Below are 20,802 nucleotides of genomic sequence, written 5' to 3' on the forward strand. Positions count from 1 at the left end.
CCCAAAAGACAAATATATTCAATGAGTAAAATATACTAATTGTCATTCCTTTGTCCAAGTAAAATGACTCCAGAGAAATCAACGTATGTGGATGCGGTGGGCAGAGAAATGGGCCCCCTGTGCTGTCCACATCTGAATCCCTAGAAATTGTAAATATGTCACCTCATATGCAAAGAGGAATTAAAGTTGGAAATAGAATTAAGTTTGGACTGGACGTGGTGGCTCACGCCTGTAATCCCAGCACTTTGGGAGGCTGAGACAGGCAGATCACCTGAGGTCAGGAGTTCAAGACCAGCCTGGCCAACATAGTGAAACCGCATCTTTACTAAAAATACAGAAATTAACCAGATGTGGTGGTGGGCACCTGTAATCCCAGCTACTTGGGAGGCTGAGGCATGAGAATTGCTTAAACCCAGGAGGCAGAGGTTGCAGTGAGCTGAGATCTTGCCACTCTGTCTCGAAAAAAAAAAATTAAGTTTATTAATCAACTGACCCCTTCCTTTCTCTCTTTTCTCTTTTCTTTTCTTTCTTTTTCTCCTCCTCCCCTCCCCTCCCCTTCCCTTTCCTTTCCTTTTTCTTGACAGAGTCTTGCTGTATCTCCCAGGCTGGAGTGCAGTGGCACAACCTTGGCTCACTGTAGCCTCTACCTTCCCCTCCTGCCTTAACCTCCTGAGTAGCTAGAACTACAGATGTGTGCCACCACACCCAACTAATTTTTGTATTTTTTGTAGAGTCGAGGTTTTCCCATGTTGCCCAGGCTGGTGGTCTCAAACTCCTGGGCTCAAGTGATCCACCCATCTCGGCCTCCCAAAGTGTTGAGATTACAGGTGTGAGCCAGTGCGCCCAACCTCAACTGACTTTTAAATGACAGGGAATACATTGCATTATCTGGGTAGACCCAATGCAATCATAAGATTTCTTAAAAGTGGAAGGGAGGGCCGGGCTTGGTGGCTCAGGCCTGTAATCCCACCACTTTGGGAGGCCTAGGTGGGTGGATCACGAAGTCAGAAGATCAAGACCCTCCTGGCTAACATGGTGAAACCCTGTCTCTACTAAAAATACAAAAAATTAGCCAGGTGGTGGCGGGCACCTGTAGTCCCAGCTACTCAGTAGGCTGAGGTAGGAGAATCGCTCAAACCCAGGAGGCAGAGGTTGCAGTGAGCTGAGATCATGTCATTGCACTCCAGCCTGGGCAACAGAGCGAGGTTCCATCTCAAATAAATAAATAAATAAATAAAAATAAAAGTGGAAGGGAGAGGGAGTAGAGGAAGTCAGAGCGAGGCAACATGAGGAGGACAATACTTGCCTTTGCTGAGTCTGAAGTGGGAGGAAGGGCCCACAAGCCAAGGAATGCCGGTGGCCTCTAGAAGCTGTAATAGGCAAAAAAAAAAAAAGAAAGAATTCTTCCTTAGAGCCTCCAGAATAAATGCTGCGTAGCTTACACCTCGATTTTAGTCCAGTGAGACCCATTTCCGATTTCTGACATCAAAAACTGTAAGTAATGTAAACTGCATTATTTTAAGCCACCAAGTTCATGGTAACTTCTTACACCAGCAATAGGAAATGTATACAGTGGGTCATGGAGCCTGGGGTGTGAACTAGAGGAGAGGGAAGTCGGATTATCTGGCTAGGCTTCAGGTTAATGAAAGAAGTTACAGCAGTCATTCCAATCGAGGCAGTATTCTGTTGCTGGATCACCACACCTGTAGGGTATTGTGAGCTGGAATGCCATTCTAACAATTATACTTACTTTATAAAACACTCCAAAATATTATGTTGTATATTTTGTGTAACAGGTGTTAAATTTAGTAGATGTAAAAAATTAAAATAATCTTTATAATCTTTTTTTTTTTTTTTTTGGAGACAGAGTCTCACTGTGTGGCCCAGGTTGAGTGCAGTGGCACCATCTCGGCTCACTGCAACCTCTGCCTCATGGGTTCTCCTCCCTCAGTCTCCCGAGTAGCTGGGATTACAGGCACATGCCACCACACCTGGCTAATTTTTGTATTTTTAGTAGAGATGAGGTTTCACTATGTTGGCCAGGCTGGTCTTGAACTCCTTTTTTTTTTTTTTTTTTGAGACGGAGTCTCGCACTCTCACCCAGGCTGGAGTGCAGTGGCGTCATCTTGGCTCACTGCAAGCTGTGCCTCCTGGGTTCGCGTCATTCTCCTGCCTCAGCCTCCCAAGTAGCTGGGACTACAGGCACCCGCCACCACGCCCGGCTAATTTTTTGTATTTTTTTTTTAGTAGAGACGGGGTTTCACCATGTTAGCCAGGATGGTCTCAATCTCCTGACCTTGTGATCCACCTGCCTGGGCCTCCCAAAGTGCTGAGATTACAGGCATGAGCCACCACACCCGGTCTTGGTCTTGAACTCCTGACCTCAGGTAATCCACCCACCTCAGCTTCCCAAAGTGTTTTTTGTATTTTAGTAGAGATGGGGTTTGGCCAGGGTGGTCTTTAACTCTTGACCTCAAGTGATCCACCCACCTCAGCCTCCCAAAGTGCTGGGATTACCGGTGTGAGCCACCACACCCGGCCTAATCTTTAAAATACAAACAAGGCTGAGGTGGGAGGATCACTTGAGTCCAGAAGTTCAAGACCAGTCTGGGAAACATAGCAAGACCCCATCTCCACAAAAGATTTTCAAAATTACCTGGGCATGGTGGTACATACCTGTAATCTCAGCTACTTAGGAGGCTGAGGTGGGAGGATTGTCTGAGCCTAAGGGGTTGAGGCCACAGTGAGTCATGATCACACCACTGCACTCCAGCTAGGCGACAGAGTGAGATCTTGTCTCAAAACAAACAAGCAACACACACACACAAACAACACAAATTATCGTTTTATCATTCTGGTGATTGGAAGTGCAAAATGAATTTCACTGAGCTAAAATGAAGGTGTGTCGGTAGGACTGCATTCCTTTTGAAGCTCTAGAGGGAAATCATTTCTTGCCTTTTCCAGCCTTTAGAGGCCACTTATACTCTCTGGCTTGTGGTGACGTCCTCAGCCTTCAAGACCAGCTATCGTATCACTCTAATCTGCGGTTCCATCATCCCATCTCCCCCTCTGACTCCTCTCCTTCCTCTTCATCTGTTCAGGAACACTGTTCTTAACATTGAGCCCACCTGAATCATCCACGATACTCCCCTTATTTTAAGATCTGTAATTGAATCACATCTGCACAACCCCTTTTGCCATATAAGGTAACATATTAACAGGTTCCAGGGATTAGAAACATCTTTGGGAGGCCATTATTGGGTGGACATATTTGGGAGGCCATTATTCAACTACTACATGAGTTTTTTAAGGTTTGTTTTTTTGTTAAGGTTTTGTTTTTTGTTATTGAGCTTTTAAGAATTTTGTTTTTTTTTTTTTTGAGACGGAATCTCACTCTGTCTCCCAGGCTGGAGTGCAGTGGCACAATCTCGGCTCACTGCAAGCTCTGCCTCCTGGGTTCACATCATTCTCCTGCCTCAGCCTCCCAAGTAGCTGGGAATACAGGTGCCTGCCACCATGCCCGGCTAATTTTTTGTATTTTTAGTTGAGTCGGGGTTTCACCGTGTTAGCCAGGATGGTCTCGATCTCCTGACCTCATGATCCGCTCACCTTGGCCTCCCAAAGTGCTGGGATTACAGGCATAAGCCACCGCATCTGGCCAAGAATTCTTTATGTATTCTAGATACAAGTCATTTATCATCACTTACAAATATTTTCTCCCAGTATGCAACTTGTCTTTTCATTCTCTTAACAGTGTCTCTAGCAGATAAAAAGCTTTTAATTTACATACAGTCCAATTTTTCCTCTGTTGACCATGCTTCTGATGTTGTATCTAAAATCTCTAGGCACTGTGGCTCACACCTGTAATCCTAGCACTTTGGGAGGCCAAGATGGATCACTTGAGATCAAGAGTTCAAGACCAGCCTTGCCAACATGGTGAAACCCCGTCTCTACTAAAAATACAAAAATTAGTCAGGTGAAGTGGCTCACACCTGTAGTCCCAGCTACTAAGGAGGCTGAGGCAGGAGGATCACTTCAACCCAGGAGGTGGAGGTTGCAGTGGGCCGAGATTGCACCACTGCATTCCAGCCTTGACGACAGAGTGAGACTCCATCTCAAAAAATAATAATAAAAATGATAAATAAATAAAATCTCTTTGCTCAGCATTAAGGTAATGTAGTCTTTTTAATCTTCTTTTCTTCAAGAAATGATCTATGCTAAGTTTTGAATAAGTTTCCTCTATGTGTCAAAGTTTTTTTTTTTTTGAAATGGAGTCTCGTTCTTATTGCCCAGGCTGGAGTGCAATGGCGCAATCTCGGCTCACTGCAGCCTCTGCCTCCCAGGTTCAAGAGATTCTCTTGCCTCAGCCTCCCGAATAGCTAGGATTACAGGCACCCACCACCACGCTTGGCTAATTTTTTGTATTTTTAGTGGAGATGGGGTTTCACCATGTTGGCGAGGCTGGTCTCAAACTCCTGACCTCAGGTGATCCACCCGCCTCAGCCTCCCAAAGTGCTGGGATTACAGGTGTGAGCCACCGCACCTGGCCCAAAGTTTATTTAAAAGTTTTTTTGCATATGAATGCCCATGTGTTCCATTTGTTGAAAGACTATCCTTTTTTCATTTTATTGCCTTTGCATCTTTGTCAAATATTACTTGACTATATTATTGTGGTCAAAAATTGGAACTAGGCCAGGCATGGTGGCTCATGCCTGTAATCCCAGCACTTTAGGAAGCTGACTTGGGAGCATTGCTTGAATCCAGGAGTTTAAGATCAGCCTGGGTCTGGGTGCAGTGGCTCAAGCCTGTAATCCCAGCACTTTGGGAGGCCGAGGCGGGTGGATCATGAGGTCAGGAGTTCTGAGACCAGCCTGGCCAACATGGTGAAACCCCGTCTGTACTAAAAACACAAAAATTAGCTGGGCATGGAGGAGCGTGCCTGTAATCCCAGCTACTCAGAAGTCTGAGGCAGGAGAATCACTGGAACCTGGGAGGCGGAGGTTGCAGTGATCCGAGATCACGCCATTGCACTCCAGCCTGGGCAACAGGGCGAGAGTCTGTCTCAAAAAAAAAAAAAAAATCCAGCCTGGGTAATATAGCAAGAACGCTGTCTCTACAAATAATCATTAGCCAGGGACATGATCCCAGCTACTTAGGAGGCTGATGTGGGACGATCACTTGAGCCCGGGAGGTCCAGGCTGCAGTGAGTCGTGATCCCACCACTGCACTCCAGCATGCATGACAGAGAGAGAACCTGTCTAAAAAAATTGGAAATGGCCTAGATGTCCTTGAATAAGTGAACATTTATACCATCACCCTGTGAGAAACAAATTTGCCAGTAGAATACAATGTTTGTATACAGTTCTTTTTGCAAACAGTATCTAATCAAGACAATGTTTCCAATTTATTTATTTATTTTATTTTATTAATTAATTTTTTTTTTTTTGAGACAGAGTCTCAGTCTGTCATGAGGCTGGAGTGCAGTGGCATGATCTTGGCTCACTGCAGCCTCCACCTACCCGGTTCAAGTGATTCTCCTGCCTCAGCCTCCCAAGAAGCTGGGACTACAGGCACACGCCACCGCACCCAGCTAATATTTGTATTTTTAGTACAGACAGGGTTTGACCATGTTAGCCAGGATGGTCTCGATCTCTTGACCTGGTGATCTGCCCACCTAGGCCTCCCAAAGTGCTGGGAATACAGGCGTGAGCCAATGCGCCTGGCCAATGATTTCCAATTTAATTAGGTCAGCTCCTTTCTTCCCCCTTGTCTTCAGCATGGTTGTGTGATTCATTTGTAATACAGTTGTATTTGTCACAGTCAGCCTTCTATTTTGAGTTTCCTCCACAGCCTGGTTAATTTTTTTTTTTTTTTTTTTTTTTTTTGAGACAGAGTCTTGCACTGACGCCAGGCTAGAATGTAGTGGTATGATCTCCGCTCACTGCAGCCTCCACCTCCTGGGTTCAAAGATTCTCCTGCCTCAGCCTCCTCAGTAGCTGGGATTACAGGCGCCTGCCACCACATCCAGCTAATTTTTTGTTTTATTTATTTATTTATTTACTTAGAGATGGAGTTTCACTCTGTTGCCCAAGCTAGAGTGCAGTCGTGTGATCTTGGCTCACTGCAACCTCCCCCTCCTTGGTTCAAGCAATTCTCTGCCTCAGCCTCCCAAGTGGCTGGGATTACAGGCACCTGCCACCACTCCCAGCTAATGTTTTTTGTATTTTTAGTACAGACAGGGTTTTACCATCTTGGCCGGGCTGGTCTTGAACTCCTGACCTCATGATCTACCTTCCTCGGCCTCCCAAAGTGCTGGGATTACAGGTGTGAGCCACTGCACCTGACCAGATGGGTTAATTTTTTTTTTTTTGAGATGGAGCTCTGTTGCCCTGGCTGGAGTGCAGTGGCACTGTCTCGGCTCACTACAAGCTCAGCCTCCTGGGCTCATGCCATTCTTCTGCCTCAGCCTCCCAAGTAGCTGGGACTACAGGCATCTGCCACCATGCCTGGCTAATTTTTTTGTATTTTTAATAGAGACGGGGTTTCACCATGTTGTCCAGGATGGTCTCGATCTCCTGACCTCATGATCCTCCTGTCTCGGCCTCCCAAAGTGCTGGGATTACAGGCCTTAGCCACTGCACCCGGCACAGCCTGGTTAATTTTTTAAAATTAGCATTCATAAGATTTACTTTGTGGCCAGGCACGGTGGCTTACGCCTGTAATCCGAGCACTTTGGGAGGCCAAGGCGGGAGGATCATGAGGTCAGGAGATCGAGACTCTCCTGGACAACATGGTGAAACCCCGTCTCTATTAAAAATACAAAAAAATTAGCCAGGCGTGGTGACGTGCCCCACGGGGGTTTCACCATGTTGGCCAGGCTGGTCTTGAATTCCTGACCTCAGGTGATCCTCCTGCCTTGGCCTCCCAAAGTGATGGGATTACAGGCATGAGCCACTGCGCCCGGCCTTATTTGTCTATTTTTGCTTTTGTACCCTGTGCTTTCTAGGTCATACCCAAAAAATAATTGTCCAGACCAGCATCAAGGAGCTTTCCCCTCATGTTTTCTTCTAGAAGTTTCATAGTTTCAGGTCTTGGCCGGGCACAGTAGCTCATGCCTGTAATCCCAGGACTTTGGGATGCCTAGGCCAGTGGATCACCTGAAGTCAGGAGTTCAAGACCAGTCTGGCCAACATGGTGAAACCCTGTCTCTACTAAAAATACAAAAATTGGGCAGGGTGTGGCAGCTCACGCCTGTAATCCTAGCACTTTGGGAGCCTGAGGCAGGTGGATCACCTGAAGTCAGGAGTTTGAGACCAGCCTGGCCAACACTGCAAAACCCCGTCTCTCCTAAAAATACCAAAAAAAAAAAAAAAAAAAATTAGCCAGGCATGGTGGTGCACGCCTATAATCCCAGTTATTCAGGAGGCTAAGGAAGGAGAATCTCTTGAACCCAGGAGGTCGAGGTTGCAGCGAGCTGAGATCATGACAGGAGCAAGACTGTATCTCAAAAAAAAAAAAAAAATTAGCCGGGCGTGGTGGCGCATGCCTATAGTCCCACCTCCTTGGGAGACTGAGGCAGGAGAATTGCTCGAACCCAGGAGACAGAGGTTGCAGTGAGCCAAGATCATGCCACTGCACTCCAGCCTGGGTGACAGAGCAAGACTCCGACTCAAATATATATATATATATATATATATATATATAGTTTCAGGTCTTAAATTTAAGTATCTAATCAATTTCTAGTTGAATTTTGTATACCGTGTAAGATAAAGATCCAATTTCCTTTTTTTTTTGGAGACGGAGTTTCACTCTTCTTGCCCAGGCTGGAGTGCAATGGCACCATCTTGGCTCACCACAACCTCGGCCTCCTGGGTTCAAGTGATTCTCCTGCCTCAGCCTCCCGAGTAGCTGGGATTACAGGCATGCACCACCACATCCAGCTGATTTTTTTTGTATTTTTAGCAGAGATGGGGTTTCTCCATGTTGGTCAGGCTAGCCTCCAACTCCCGACCTCAGGTGATCCACCTGCCTTGGCCTTCCAAAGTGTTGGGATTACAGGCATGAGCCACCGCGCCCGGCCTGATCCAATTTCTTCTGCATGTGGGTATGCAGTCAATACCACTGATTATTAAAGAGCCTGTTCTTTTCCCCTTTGTCCATGAAGAGACTGTCCTTGGACCCTTTGTCAAAAATCAATTGGCCGTAATTGTTTGGGTCTGGGGTTTCCACCCTGTTCCATTGGAGGATGTGTGCATGTGTGTGCGTGTGTGTGTGTTTAATAGTACTACTTTTTTTTTCAGATAGAGTCTTGCTCTGTTCCCCAGGCTGGAGTGCAGTGGTACAATGTCAGCTCACTGCAACCTCTGCCTCCTGGGTTCAAGCAATTCTCCTGCCTCAACCTCCTGAGTAGCTAGGATTACAAGTACACCCTACCACGCCTGGCTAAATTTTTTTTTTTTTTTTTTTTTGAGATGGAGTCTTGCTCTGTCACCCAGGCTGGAGTGCAGTGGCACAATCTCGGCTCACTGCAACCTCTGCCTCCCGGGTTCACACCATTCTCCTGCCTCAGCCTCCCGAGTTCCTGGGACTACAGACACCTGCCACCATACCCAGCTAATTTTCTGTATTTTTAGTAGAGACAGGGTTTCACTGTGTTAGACAGGATAGTCTTGATCTCCTGACCTTGTGATCTGCCCACCTCGGCCTCCCAAAGTGCTGGGATTACAGGCATGAGCCACCATGCCTGGCCAATTTTTGTATTTTTTAGTAGAGATGGGGATTCACCATGTTGGCCAGGCTGGTCTCAAACTCCTGACCTCAAATGATCCACCCGCCTCTGTCTCCCAAAGTGCTGAGATTACAGGCATGAGCCACTATGCCCGGCCTTTTTTTTTTTTTTTTTTTGAGATGGAGTATCTGTTGCCCATGATGGAGTGCAGTGGTGCTGTCTTGGCTCACTGCAGTCTCCACCTTCTGGGTTCAAGCAATTCTCCTGCCTGGGCCTCCCAAGTAGCTGGGATTACAGACACCAGCCACTGCCCAGCTAATTTTTGTGTTTTTAGTAGAAACAGGTTTTCGCCATCTTGGCCATGCTGGTCTCGAACTCCTGATCTCACGTGATCTGCCCATCTCAACGTCCCAAAGTGCTGGGATTACAGGTGTGAGCAACCAGGCCAGCCCTGCCCCTACTTTTCCTTTCTTTTTTTTTTTTTTTTTTGAAATGGAGTCGCTCTTGTCACCCAGGCTGGAGTGCAATGGTACAATCTTGGCTCACTGCAACCTCTGCCTCCTGGGTTTAAGCGATTCTCCTGCCTCAGCCTCCTGAGTAGCTGTGATTACAGGCATCTGCCACCACACTGGCTAATTTTTGTATATTTAGGAGAGATGGGGTTTCACCATGTTGGTCAAGCTAGTCTCAAATTTCTGACCTCAGGTGATCCACCTGTCTCCGCCTCCCAAAGTGCTGGGATTACAGGTGTGAGCCACTGTGCACACCCAGCCCCTACTTTTTCTTACCAGAAAGAATCCAGTCCAAGTATGAAGCCAACCCATGGGGGAGGGCAGAGTTGAAAGAACAGTTCCAAAATGGAGTTGAAGCCCTCATCAAGCTGTTCCTGAATTCCAGTGATAACAACTAGAATTTTCCAGTTACCTGAGGCAATAAATTCTCATTATTTAAAACAGGTTTGTTTGTTTGTATATTTACAGAACACATTTACTCTGCTATGTGTCTGAAACTGTTTTAAACACTTTACACATTAATTCATTTAAACTTACAAGAACCCAGTGAGGTAGGTCCATTTATTCATATTTTACACATGAGCAAACTGAAATGGAGGGACATGAAGCAACTTACCACCATCGATAGCTAATGTAGGTTAGAATTGGGTTCTGAACTGACTCACCTTGGCCACTGAGTTCCTGCTCTTAATTATCACACTGCTTTAAGTGGGTTCTCCAGTGGCATACCCTGATTTAGTAATTTGATACAAGTAGTTTATTTGGGAGATGATCTTTTTTGTTGTTGTTGTTTTTTGTTTTTTTTTTTTTTTTGAGAAGGAGTCTCACTCTGTCACCCAGGCTGGAGTTCAGTGGTGCGATCTCAGCTCACTGTAACCTCTGCCTCCTGAATTTCAGAGATTCTCCTACCTCAGCCTCTTGAGTAGTTGGGATTATAGGCATGCACCACCACGTTTGGCTAATTTTTGTATTTTTAGTAGAGATGGGGTTTTGCCATGTTGGCCAAGCTGGTCTCCAACTCCTGGCCTCAGGTGATCCTCCCACCTTGGCCTCCCAAAGTGCTGGGATTACAGGCATGAGCCACTGCCTGTGGCCTTGAGAGATGATCTTAAGAAACAGTGACAAGGGAGTAGGATGGGGAAAGTAGTCACCAAGAACATTGTTATCAAGTAAATTACTGCTACAGGTAACTGGGTCTTAATCCTGTCGAGGAATTCTGGGATACAGGGTAGAACACATGTGTTATCTGTTGATGCTTAATGAACCACCCCAAACTTACGGATTTTTTTTCTTTAGAAATGTTTCTGAGTCATAACTTATGGTATAAAACTCTCATTAATTGTTTATTACGTCTCTTGGTTCTGGTGATTGCCTCGGCTCAGCTAAATGGTGCCTGCCTTGCGTCTTTCTTGTGGTTACTGTCAGATGGAGGGTGGGGACAGAGACCACAAGTGAAGGCCACTCTCATGTCTGATGGCCGGTGCTGTCTGTCTGTCAGCTGAGACCTCAGTGGGGCTTTCAGGTAGCCTCTGCATGTGGCCTGGCCCTCCTCACAGGATGGTGGCAGCGTTCCAAGAGTGAGTTTTCCAGAGAGAGGGTGGACACTGCTCATGACCTAGCCTTGAAGTTCACGCAGCATCACTTCTGTTGCGTTCCATTTCTTTCTTTTCCTTTTCTCTTCTCTTTCTCTTTCTTCTCCTCTTCCTCCTCCTTCTTCCTTTCTCTCTCTCTCTCTCTTTTTTGAGATGGAGTCTCACTCTGTCACCCAGGCTGGAGTGCAATGGCATGATCTCAGCTCACTGCAACCTCCGCCTCCTGGGTTCAAACGATTCTCCTGCCTCAGCCTCCTGAGTACATGGGATTACAGGCGTGCAACACGATGCCCAGCTAATTTTTGTATTTTCAGTAGAGACGAGGTTTCACCATATTGGTCAGGCTGGTCTCAAACTCCTGACCTCATGATCCACCCGCCTCAGCCTCTCAAAGTGCTGGGATTACAGGCATCAGCCACCGTGCTCGGCTCCCTCCCTGCCTCCCTTCCTTTTCCTTCCTTCCCCTTCTCCTTCCTTCCTTCCCCTTCTCCTTCCTTCCTTCCTTTCTTCCTGTCTTTCTCTTTCTTTTTTTTTTTCTTTCTCTTTCTTTCTCTCTTTCTTTCAAGACAGGGACTCACTCTCCCAGAAATAAACCCACACAATTATGGCCAACTGATTTCTGACAAAGGGGACAAGGACAGTCTCTTCAAGTACAAAGAGGGAAAAAAACAGCCTCTTTAATCAATGGTATTGGTAAAATTGTATACCCACATGCAGAAGAAATTGGATCCTTATCTTACACAGTGTACAAAAATCAACTTCCTTGTTTATTTAAAATTTTTATTTTAAAATTTATTTTAAAAGACAGGGTCTCACTCTGTTGCCCAGGCTGAAATGCAGGGGTGCAATCTTGGCTCACTGCAGCCTCAACTTCCCAGATTCAAGCGGTCCTCCCACCTCAGCCTCCCAAGTAGCTGAAAATGTAGACATGCTCCATCATGCCTGGCCGATTTTTTGTATTTTTTGTAGAGACAGGGTCTCACCATGTTGCCCAGGCTGGTCTGAAAGTCCTGAGCACAAAGGAAACACGTGCCTCAGCCTCCTGGGATTACAGGCATGCATCATCGCACCCGGCCGCATTCCATTTCTTTGTGTTTTTTTGTTTGTTTGTTTGTTTGTGTGTTTGAGACAGGGTCTCACTCTATTGCCTAGGCTGGAGTGCAGTGGCATGATCTCAGCTCACTGCAACCTCTGCCTCCTGGGTTCAAGCGATTCTTGTGCCTCAGGCTCCTGAGTAGCTAGGACTACAGCCGTGTGCCACCACACCTGGCTAATTTTTGTATTTTTGGTAGAGACAGGGTTTCGCCTTGTTGGCCAAGCTGGTTTTGAACTCCTGACCTCAAGTGATCTGCCTGCCTCGGCCTCCCAAAGTGCTGGGACTACAGGCATGAACCACTGTGCCCATCAGCCTCATTCCATGTCTTAGGAGCCTGTCACCAAACCAGCCCTTACCGAGTGTGGCATTGGAGTCCACCTTTTGATGGGGGGAAGGTCAAGTTCCAAGACCAGTCTTGGAGTGTCTACCCCCAGATTGTGTTATGGGAGAGAGAAATAAACTCTTCTGTTTTAGAAATTGCTGGGTTTTTTTGGGTTTTCTTTTTTCCTAATAGGTTGAGAATCTAATCCTGGTACCCCATCTTCTCTCCATCCTGAGAAAGCTTTGCCTGCTCTCCTTACTCTCGTCATCATCAACCTCTTCACCTTAAGTGGGTTATATTAGAATTTTTATAAGAGCAGGAAAACTTTCCTTTTAAGTGGCGCCTTCTTTTATCCCAGCAGCCCAAAGCTCATGGGCAGCAAAGGTAAGCAGAAAATCTTTTGCTCTGAGAGGCAGGGGTGAGAGAAATAAAGTCAGAAGAAAATTGGCCAGGCACAGTGGCTCACACCTGTAATCTCAGCACTTTGGGAGGCTGAGGCAGGTGGATCACGAGATCAGGAGTTCAATACCAGCCTGGCCAACATGGTGAAACCCCGTCTCTACTAAAAATACAAAAAAATTAGCCGGGCGTGGTGGTGGGCGCCTGTAATCCCAGCTACTTGGGAGGCTGAGGCATGAGAATTGCTTGAACCTGGGGGGCAGAGGTTACAGTGAGCTGAGATCCTGCCACTGCACTCCAGCCCGGGTGACAGATCGAGACTGTGTCTCAAAAAGAAAAAAAGAAAGAAAGAAAGAAAATCAAACTAACAGCCACCTGTGTACTGTAAGTCCAGTGAAATATGTAGGTGTGTCATATGTTGTTTAACATCTGCTAGGACTCAACATTCCCTGAGGGCACAACCTAGGTCAGTGCAGTGGAATCCTCAGCACTTATAGGAGCAGGCAATCCCTGCTCCTATAAGGATGATAAGGGTGTAGAAATGACTACACCCTTAGCAGTGGACACAGATACTCTAAAACATATTTTATTTATGGCTGGGCATAGTGGCTCATGCCTGTAATCCCAGTGCTTTGGGAGGCTGAGATGGGAGGATTGCTTGAGGCCAGGAGCTTGAGACCAGCCTGAGCAACACTGCAAAATCCCATCTCTATCTCTACAAAAAAATAAAAAATTAGCCAGGCATGGTGGCATGTGACTGTAGTCCCAGCTACTTGAGAGGCTGAGGCAGAAGGATCACTTGAGCCCAGGAGTTTGAGACCAGCCTGGGCAACATCGTAGACTCTGTCTCTACAAAAAATTAAATTAAAAAAAATTAGCCAGGCACAGTGGTACCTGCCTGTGGTCCCAGCTACTCGGGAGGCCAAGATGGTAGGATTGCTTGAGCCCAGCAGCTTGAGGCTGGGATAAACCATGATTGCGCCACTGCACTCCAGCCTGGGTGACAGAGCAAGACTTTGTCTCAAAAAAAAAAAAGAAAGAAAGAAAGAAAAAGAAAAACACAGAGACAAAACACTACAAGAGGCAGAAAAAGAATGGAAGACAAAAATACAAACATACAAATAAAGGCAACAATTAGAAAACAGTAAAAAAAAAAGGCAGATATTAATCCAATTATATCAACAATCTCTTTGCATATCAATGGTCCAAATTAACTGATTAAAAAAGAGTGATTGGGCTGGGCGAAGTGGCTCACTCCTGTAATCCCAGCACTTTGGGAGGCCAAGGTGGGCGGATCACGAGGTCAGGAGATTGAGACCATCCTGTCTAACATGGTGAAACCCTGTCTCTACTAAAAATACAAAAAATTAGCTGGGTGTGGTGGCGGGTGCCTGTAGTCCCAGCTACTTGGGAGGGTGAGGCAGGAGAAAGGCGTGAAACCCAGGAGGCAGAGTTTGCAGTGAGCCGAGATCGTGCCACTGCACTACAGCCTGGGCAACAGAGCAATATTCCATCTCAAAAAAAAAAAAAAAAAAAAAAAAAAAGAAAAAGAGAGATTGTCAGAGTAGAGCAAAAAACAAGATGCAACTATATGCTCCTTATAAGAACTACACTTTAAAGATGTATATATTAAAAGTAAATGGATAAAGAAAGATCTACTATGCCAACACTAATCAAAAGGAAGCAGGAGTCTCTGTATTAATTTCAGACAGTACAGGCTTCAGGGCAAGGAAAGTCATCAGGAACAGGACAGGTGCTGGGTGGCTTCCCAGCACTTTGGGAAGCCAAGGCGGGCAGATTACTTGAGGCCAGGAATTCAAGACAAGCCTGGCCAAAATGATGAAACCCTGTCTTTACTCAAAATACAAAAATTAGCTGGGCATGGTTGCGCTCCACTGTAATCCCAGCTACTCCTCAGGCTGAGGCACGAGAATCACTTGAGCCTGGGAGACAGAGGCTGCAGTGAGCCAAGATCATGCCACTGCACTCCAGCCCAGTTGACAGAGGCTCTGTCTCAAAAAAAAAAAAAAGAAAAAAAGAAAAAGAGGAAGGAAGGAAGGAAGGGAAAGAAAAGAAAGTTGTCAGGGATAAAGACAGGGCATTACATAATGATTAAGGAGTCAATGCTCAAAGAAAACCTAACAATCCTTAACATGTGTGATCCTAACAACAGAACATCAAAACATGTGAGGCAAAAAGTGATAACACTGCAAGGAGAAACTATTTTAGTTGGCAACTTCAGTGTCCCTCTATTAGAAACAGACAGATCCAGCAGGCAGAAAATCTGTAACTCAGTAACACCCTCTATAACTGGATATAATGGAAACCTATAGACGATTTCATACAATGACAGCAGAAAAAAAGAAAAGAAAAACACTTTGGTTTTTCCCATATCTTAGGCTGGAGAGCAATGGCACGATCACAGCTCATTGCAGCCTTGAACTCCTGGGCCCAGGAGATCCTCCCCCCTCAGCACACTGACTAGTTGGGACTACAGGTGTGCACTAACACACCTGGCCAATTTTCTTTCTTTTTAATTTTTTTCATCATGTAGCACAAAATGTCATAATTTTTTTAATTTTAATTTTTCATAGAGATGGGATCTTGCTATGTTGCCCAGGCTACTCTTGAACTCCTGGCCTCAAGCAATCCTCCTACCTCGGCCTCCCAAAGTTCTAAGATTACAGATGTCAGCCTGAGTCACCATGCCCAGCCACAAATAAAACATTTTTTAGCTGGGCGTGGTGGCTCATGTCTGTAATCCCAGCACTTTGGGAGGCCAAGTCAGGCGGGTCACGAGGTCAAGAGATCAAGACCATCCTGGCCGAAATGGTGAAACCTCGTCTCTACTAAAAATACAAAAATTAGTCAGGCATGGTGGCGGGTGCCTGTAGTCCCAGCTACTCGGGAGGCTGAGGCAGGAAAATTGCTTGAACCTGGGAGGCAGAGGTTGCAGTGAGCCGAGATTGTGCCACTGCACTCCAGCCTGGAGACAGAGCGAGACTCTATCTCAAAAAAAAAAAAAAAAAAAAAATTTAAGTATCAGTAGGCTGGGCACAGTGGCTCATGCCTGTAATCCCAGCACTTTGGGAAGCTGAGGCAGGTGGATCACTTGAGGTCAGGAGATTGAGACCAGCCTGGCCAACATGGCAAAACCTCGTCTCTACTAAAAATACAAAAAAAAAAAAAAAAATAGCCAGGCGTCATGGTGCATGCCTGTAACCCAGCTACTCGGGAGGCTGAGGAAGGAGAATCACTTCAACCCAGGAAGCAGAGATTTCAGTGAGCCAAGATCACGCCACTGCACTCCAGCCTGGGCAACAGAGACTCCATCTAAAAAAATAAAAAAATAAAAAATGAAGCATTCAGTGCTGGAGAAGAGATGGGAAATGGGTATTTCCCTAAATTGCTGCTGGGAGTGTGAATTGTTACAATGCTTGTAGAAAGCAATATGGCAATATTTACTAAAAGCTTGACCCAGAAATCTTACTTTGGATATTAAAAACTCACGGGTTGGGCACAGTGGCTTACGCCTGTAATCCCACCACTTTGGGAGGCTGAAGCAAGCAGATCATCTGAGGTCAAGAGTTCGAGACCAGCCTGACCAACATAGTGAAACCTCATCTCTACTAAAAATACAAAAATTAGCAGGGCGTAGTGGCACATGCCTGTAGTCCCGGCTACTTGGGAGGCTGAGGTGGGAGAACTGCTTGAACCCGGGAGGCGGAAGTTGCAGTGAGCCGAGATCACACTATTGCACTTCAGCCTGGGCAACAGAGTGAGACTCTGTCTCAAAAAAAACAAAAAACAGGCCAGGAGCTGTGGCTCATGCCTGTAATCCCAGCACTTTGGGAGGCCGAGGCAGGTGAATCACTTGAGGTCAGGAGTTCAACACCAGCCTGGCTGACATGGGGAAACCCTGTCTGTACGAAAAATACAAAAATTAGCTGGGCATAGCCGGGCACGGTGGGTCACGCCTGTAATCCCAGCACTTTGGGAGGCCGAGGCGGGCAGATCATGAGGTCAGGAGATGGAGACCATCCTGGCTAACACGGTGAAACCCCGTCTCTACTAAAAATATAAAAACTAGCCAGACGTGGTGGTAGGTGCCTGTAGTCCCAGCTACTCAGGAGGCTGAGGCAGGAGAACCCGGGAGGTGGAGACTGCAGTGACCCAAGATCGAGCTATTGCACTCACGCCTGGGCGACAGAGTGAGACTCTGTCTCAAAAAAAAAAAAAAAAATTAGCTGGGCATGGTGGCGCACACCTGTAATCTCAGCTACTCAGGAAGCCGACGCAGGAGAATCGCTTGAACCCGAGAGGCGGAGGTTGCAGTGAGCCAAGATCGCATCACTGCACTCCAGCCTGGGTGACAGAGCGAGACACCATCTCAAATAAATAAATAAAGAAAGAAATAAAACAAAACAAAAACGAAAAAAAAACACCCTCACTATGTTGTCCAGGTGCAGTGGCTCTTGCCTGTTATCCCAGCATTTTGGGAGGCTGCGGAGGATGGATCACTTGAGATAAGGAGTTCAAGACCAGCCTAGCCAATATGGTGAAACCCTATCTCTACTAAACATACAAAAATTAGCCGGATGTGGCCAGGCGCGGTGGCTCATGCCTGTAATCCTAGAACTTTGGCAGGCTGAGGCAGGTGGATCACAAGGTCAGGAGATCGAGACCATCCTGGCTAACACGGTGAAACCCCGTCTCTACTAAAAATACAAAAAATTAGCTGGGCGTGGTGGTGCATGCCTGTAGTCCCAGCTACTCGGTAGGCTGAGACAGGAGAATGGCATGAACCCGGGAGGCAGAACTTGCAGTGAGCCCAGATCACGCCACAGCACTCCAGCCTGGGCAACAAAGCGAGATTCCGTCTCAAAAAGAAAAAAAAAAAAAATTAGCCAGACGTGGTGGCGTGTGCCTGTAATCCTAGCTACTCAGGAGGTTGAAGCAGGAGAATCACTTGAACCCAGGAGAAGGAAGTTGCAGTGAGCCAACATCGTGCCATTGCACTCCAGCCTGGGTGACAGGAGACTCCATCTCAAAAAAACAAAACAACACAAAACTCGTTATGTAAATATATATTACAAGGTATTTTATCAAAGCCTTGTTTCTAGTGGCAAAAACTGCAAAGTAATAATAAATATTATCCTTCTGTACAGGTATGGATGAAGAAATTATGGTTACATACAAATGACAAAGTGTTAAGCACCATTCAAATGAATAACTTGGATCTCTTATCAGTTGGCCTAGAGACAGACATACACTGTTAAATGGGAAAAGCAAGTTATTATATATCCGGGTTTTTTTTGTTTGTTTGTTTTTGAGATGGAGTCTTACTCTGTAGCCCAGGCTGAGTGCAATGACGCCTCTGCCTCCCAAAGTGCTGGGATTATGGGCGTGACCCACCACGCCCGGCCTATATATCCCTTTTGTAAAGGCAGATTAGCAAAGTTTAAAAAGATATATATTTGGGGGACCTGCACGGCAGGCGGATCACCTGAGGTCAGGAGTTCCAGACCAGCCTGGCCAACATGGTGAAACCCCATCTCTACTAAAAATACAAAAAAATTAGCCAGGCGTGGTGGCAGGGTGCCTGTAGTCCCAGCTACCTGGGAGGCTGAGGCATGAGAATTGCTTGAACCAGGGAGGCAGAGGTTACAATGAGCCGAGATCGCGCCATTGCACTCCAGCCTGGGTGACCGAGCGAGACTCTGTCTCAAAAAGAAAAGAAAAAAGCTGATGTAAGATTTCACTTTACTAAAGAAACATAGAAATAAGCATAGCACCCAAGAGTAGTTAGGTGAATACTAAATTGCTTTCCTTTGTAACTCTCTTTAAAGAGAGCCACCTACACCGCTGGCTGTCTCCCATGGCTCAAAACGCAGGAACAGAAAACATTTCGAATTGGGGAAACTCAGACAGCTACCGTATCCAAAAATGGTTAAGGTAAGAAAAAGCGGGGGCAGGAGGAGGTAGTAAGGAGGGGAAAAGAGAAAAATACGGGAAAAAAAAGGTAGAACACATCATAGCATCCCGTCTGTAAAGATAAAGATTGAATCGAGGCCGGGCGAGGTGACTCTCGCCTGTAATCCCAGCATTTAGGAAGGCCGAGGCTGGCGGATCACGAAGTCAGGAGATGGAGACCATCCTGGCTAACACGGTGAAACCCCGCTTCTACTAAAAATACGAACAAAACAAACATTAGGCGGCCGTGGTGGAACGCGCCTATAGTGCCTCGCACTACTTGGGAGGCTGAGGTAGGAAAACGGCATGAACTGAGCCGAGATCGCGCCACCGCACTCCATCGTGGGATGGATACAAGAAAGCGAAACCAAAACAATCAAACCACTTTTTCTTCTTAAACCATTGAAAGTATGAAACCCACTCAGACTGCGTCCTCTCCCTCTTACTCTCCGAAAGGAACAGTAAGAACGATCATCAGAGGCAAATAGTAGTTGCAGAAAAGCAACACTGAAAGCCGGTTTCACGCTCAGGACAGGACGCGGTAGTTCTTCCTCGTGGTTTTCGGTACTCCCCACATTCAGAGAAACTTCTCTAGTAACGAACTATAGAAATGATCCCTGAAAGTATAGTCTTAACACAATTGCCCTAGCCTATGCTAGGTCCACATCCGCCGTACACTTTTAAGTGATGGCGAGACAGTTTCACTATTTCTGATTCCATTAGGAAATAAATAGGAAAATATATTAGCAATAACATCTTTTCGACTACTATCAATTAACAACACATTTTAACGTTTTAAGTGGAAACGTAATTTTAAAAAATTGTTTTAATTTAAAAAGTTTAAAAGCAGGCATGCTAAATTAGCATAATACGGAATGACAGCCAATCACAACCTGAATTTTTAAAACGGGAAGCGTTTCTCCTGGTGTGTTGCGCCGCCTGTAATCCGGTGATCCCGGTGTTTTGAGACCCCACGCCGCGGTCCAGGCAAGAGGATACTTTGTTCTATGAGTTCAAGACTAGCCTAGGCAATATAGCAGAATCCCGTCTCTACCAAGGGGGGAAAAATAAAAAATAAAAAATGAGCTGGGCGTGGGGGCACAGCCTGTAGTCCCAGCTACTGGGGAGGGTGAACAGGATGATCGCTTGAGCCAGGGAAGCTGGCTGAGTCCGAAGCTGCAGTGAGCTTTGATCGCCCCACTGCACCCCAGCGTGGGAGACAGTGAGATCTTGACTCTTAAAAACAATTTTTTTAGGGGAGATGGTATACAATAGACATAAAATGTACCATCTTAACCATTTTCCACATATACAATTCAGTGGCATTAAGTACATTCATGTAGCCATTGGTATGTAACCATCACCATTATTTATCTCCAGAACTCTTTCGATATCCCAAACTGAAACTCTGTACCCAGAAAACAAACTTCCCTTTCCTCCCTCTGCCCAGAGCCTTTAACCACTATTCTACTTTCTGTCTCTATGAATTTGATTCTTGTAGGTACCTCTATAAGTGGAAACTTGTAATATTGTCTTTTAGTATCTGGCTTATTTCACTTATATTTGTTTTCAAGGTTCATTCATGTTGTAACATATTGCAGAATTTCACTCCTTTTTTAGGCTGGAGTGCAATGATGCATGACGGCTCACTGCAGCCTTGACCTCCAGGGCTCAGGTGATCCTCCCACGTCAGCTTCCTGAATAGCTGGGACCACAGGCACATGCCATCACACCCGGCTAATTTTTAATGTTTTTTTGTAGGGAAGGGGTTTCACCACATTGCCCAGGCTGATCTTGAACTCCTGGGCTCAAGGGATCCACCCGCCTAAGTCTCTCAAAGTAGTGGGACTACAGGCGTGAGCCACCACACCCAGCGGTTTTCTTTTTTTTTTTTTTTTTTTTGAGATGGAGTCTCACTCAGTCACCCAGGGTGGAGTGCAGTGGTGCCATCTCAGCTCACTGCAAGCTCCGCCTCCTGGGTTCATGCCATTCTCCTGCCTCAGCCTCCCGAGTAGCTGGGATTACAGGCGCTCACCACCATGCCCAGCTAATTTTTTTTTTTTTTTTTTTTGTATTTTTTAGTAGAGACGGGGTTTCACCATGTTAGCCAGGATGGTCTCGATCTCCTGATCTCATGATCCGCCCGCCTCAGCCTCCCAAATTGCTAGGATTATAGGCGT

General features: G+C 46.1%; 1 non-coding gene across 1 annotated transcript; it reads right to left on the reverse strand.

The window, feature by feature from the left end:
• Positions 1-19,038: 19,038 nt before the first annotated feature.
• LOC112131815 (small nucleolar RNA U3) lies at positions 19,039-19,255 on the reverse strand. The gene has a single exon (XR_002913721.2). It is a non-coding gene; the product is annotated as a small nucleolar RNA U3 (small nucleolar RNA).
• Positions 19,256-20,802: the final 1,547 nt, after the last annotated feature.

Source organism: Pongo abelii, chromosome 19, assembly GCF_028885655.2.
Source record: "Pongo abelii isolate AG06213 chromosome 19, NHGRI_mPonAbe1-v2.0_pri, whole genome shotgun sequence".
NCBI lineage: Eukaryota > Metazoa > Chordata > Mammalia > Primates > Hominidae > Pongo > Pongo abelii.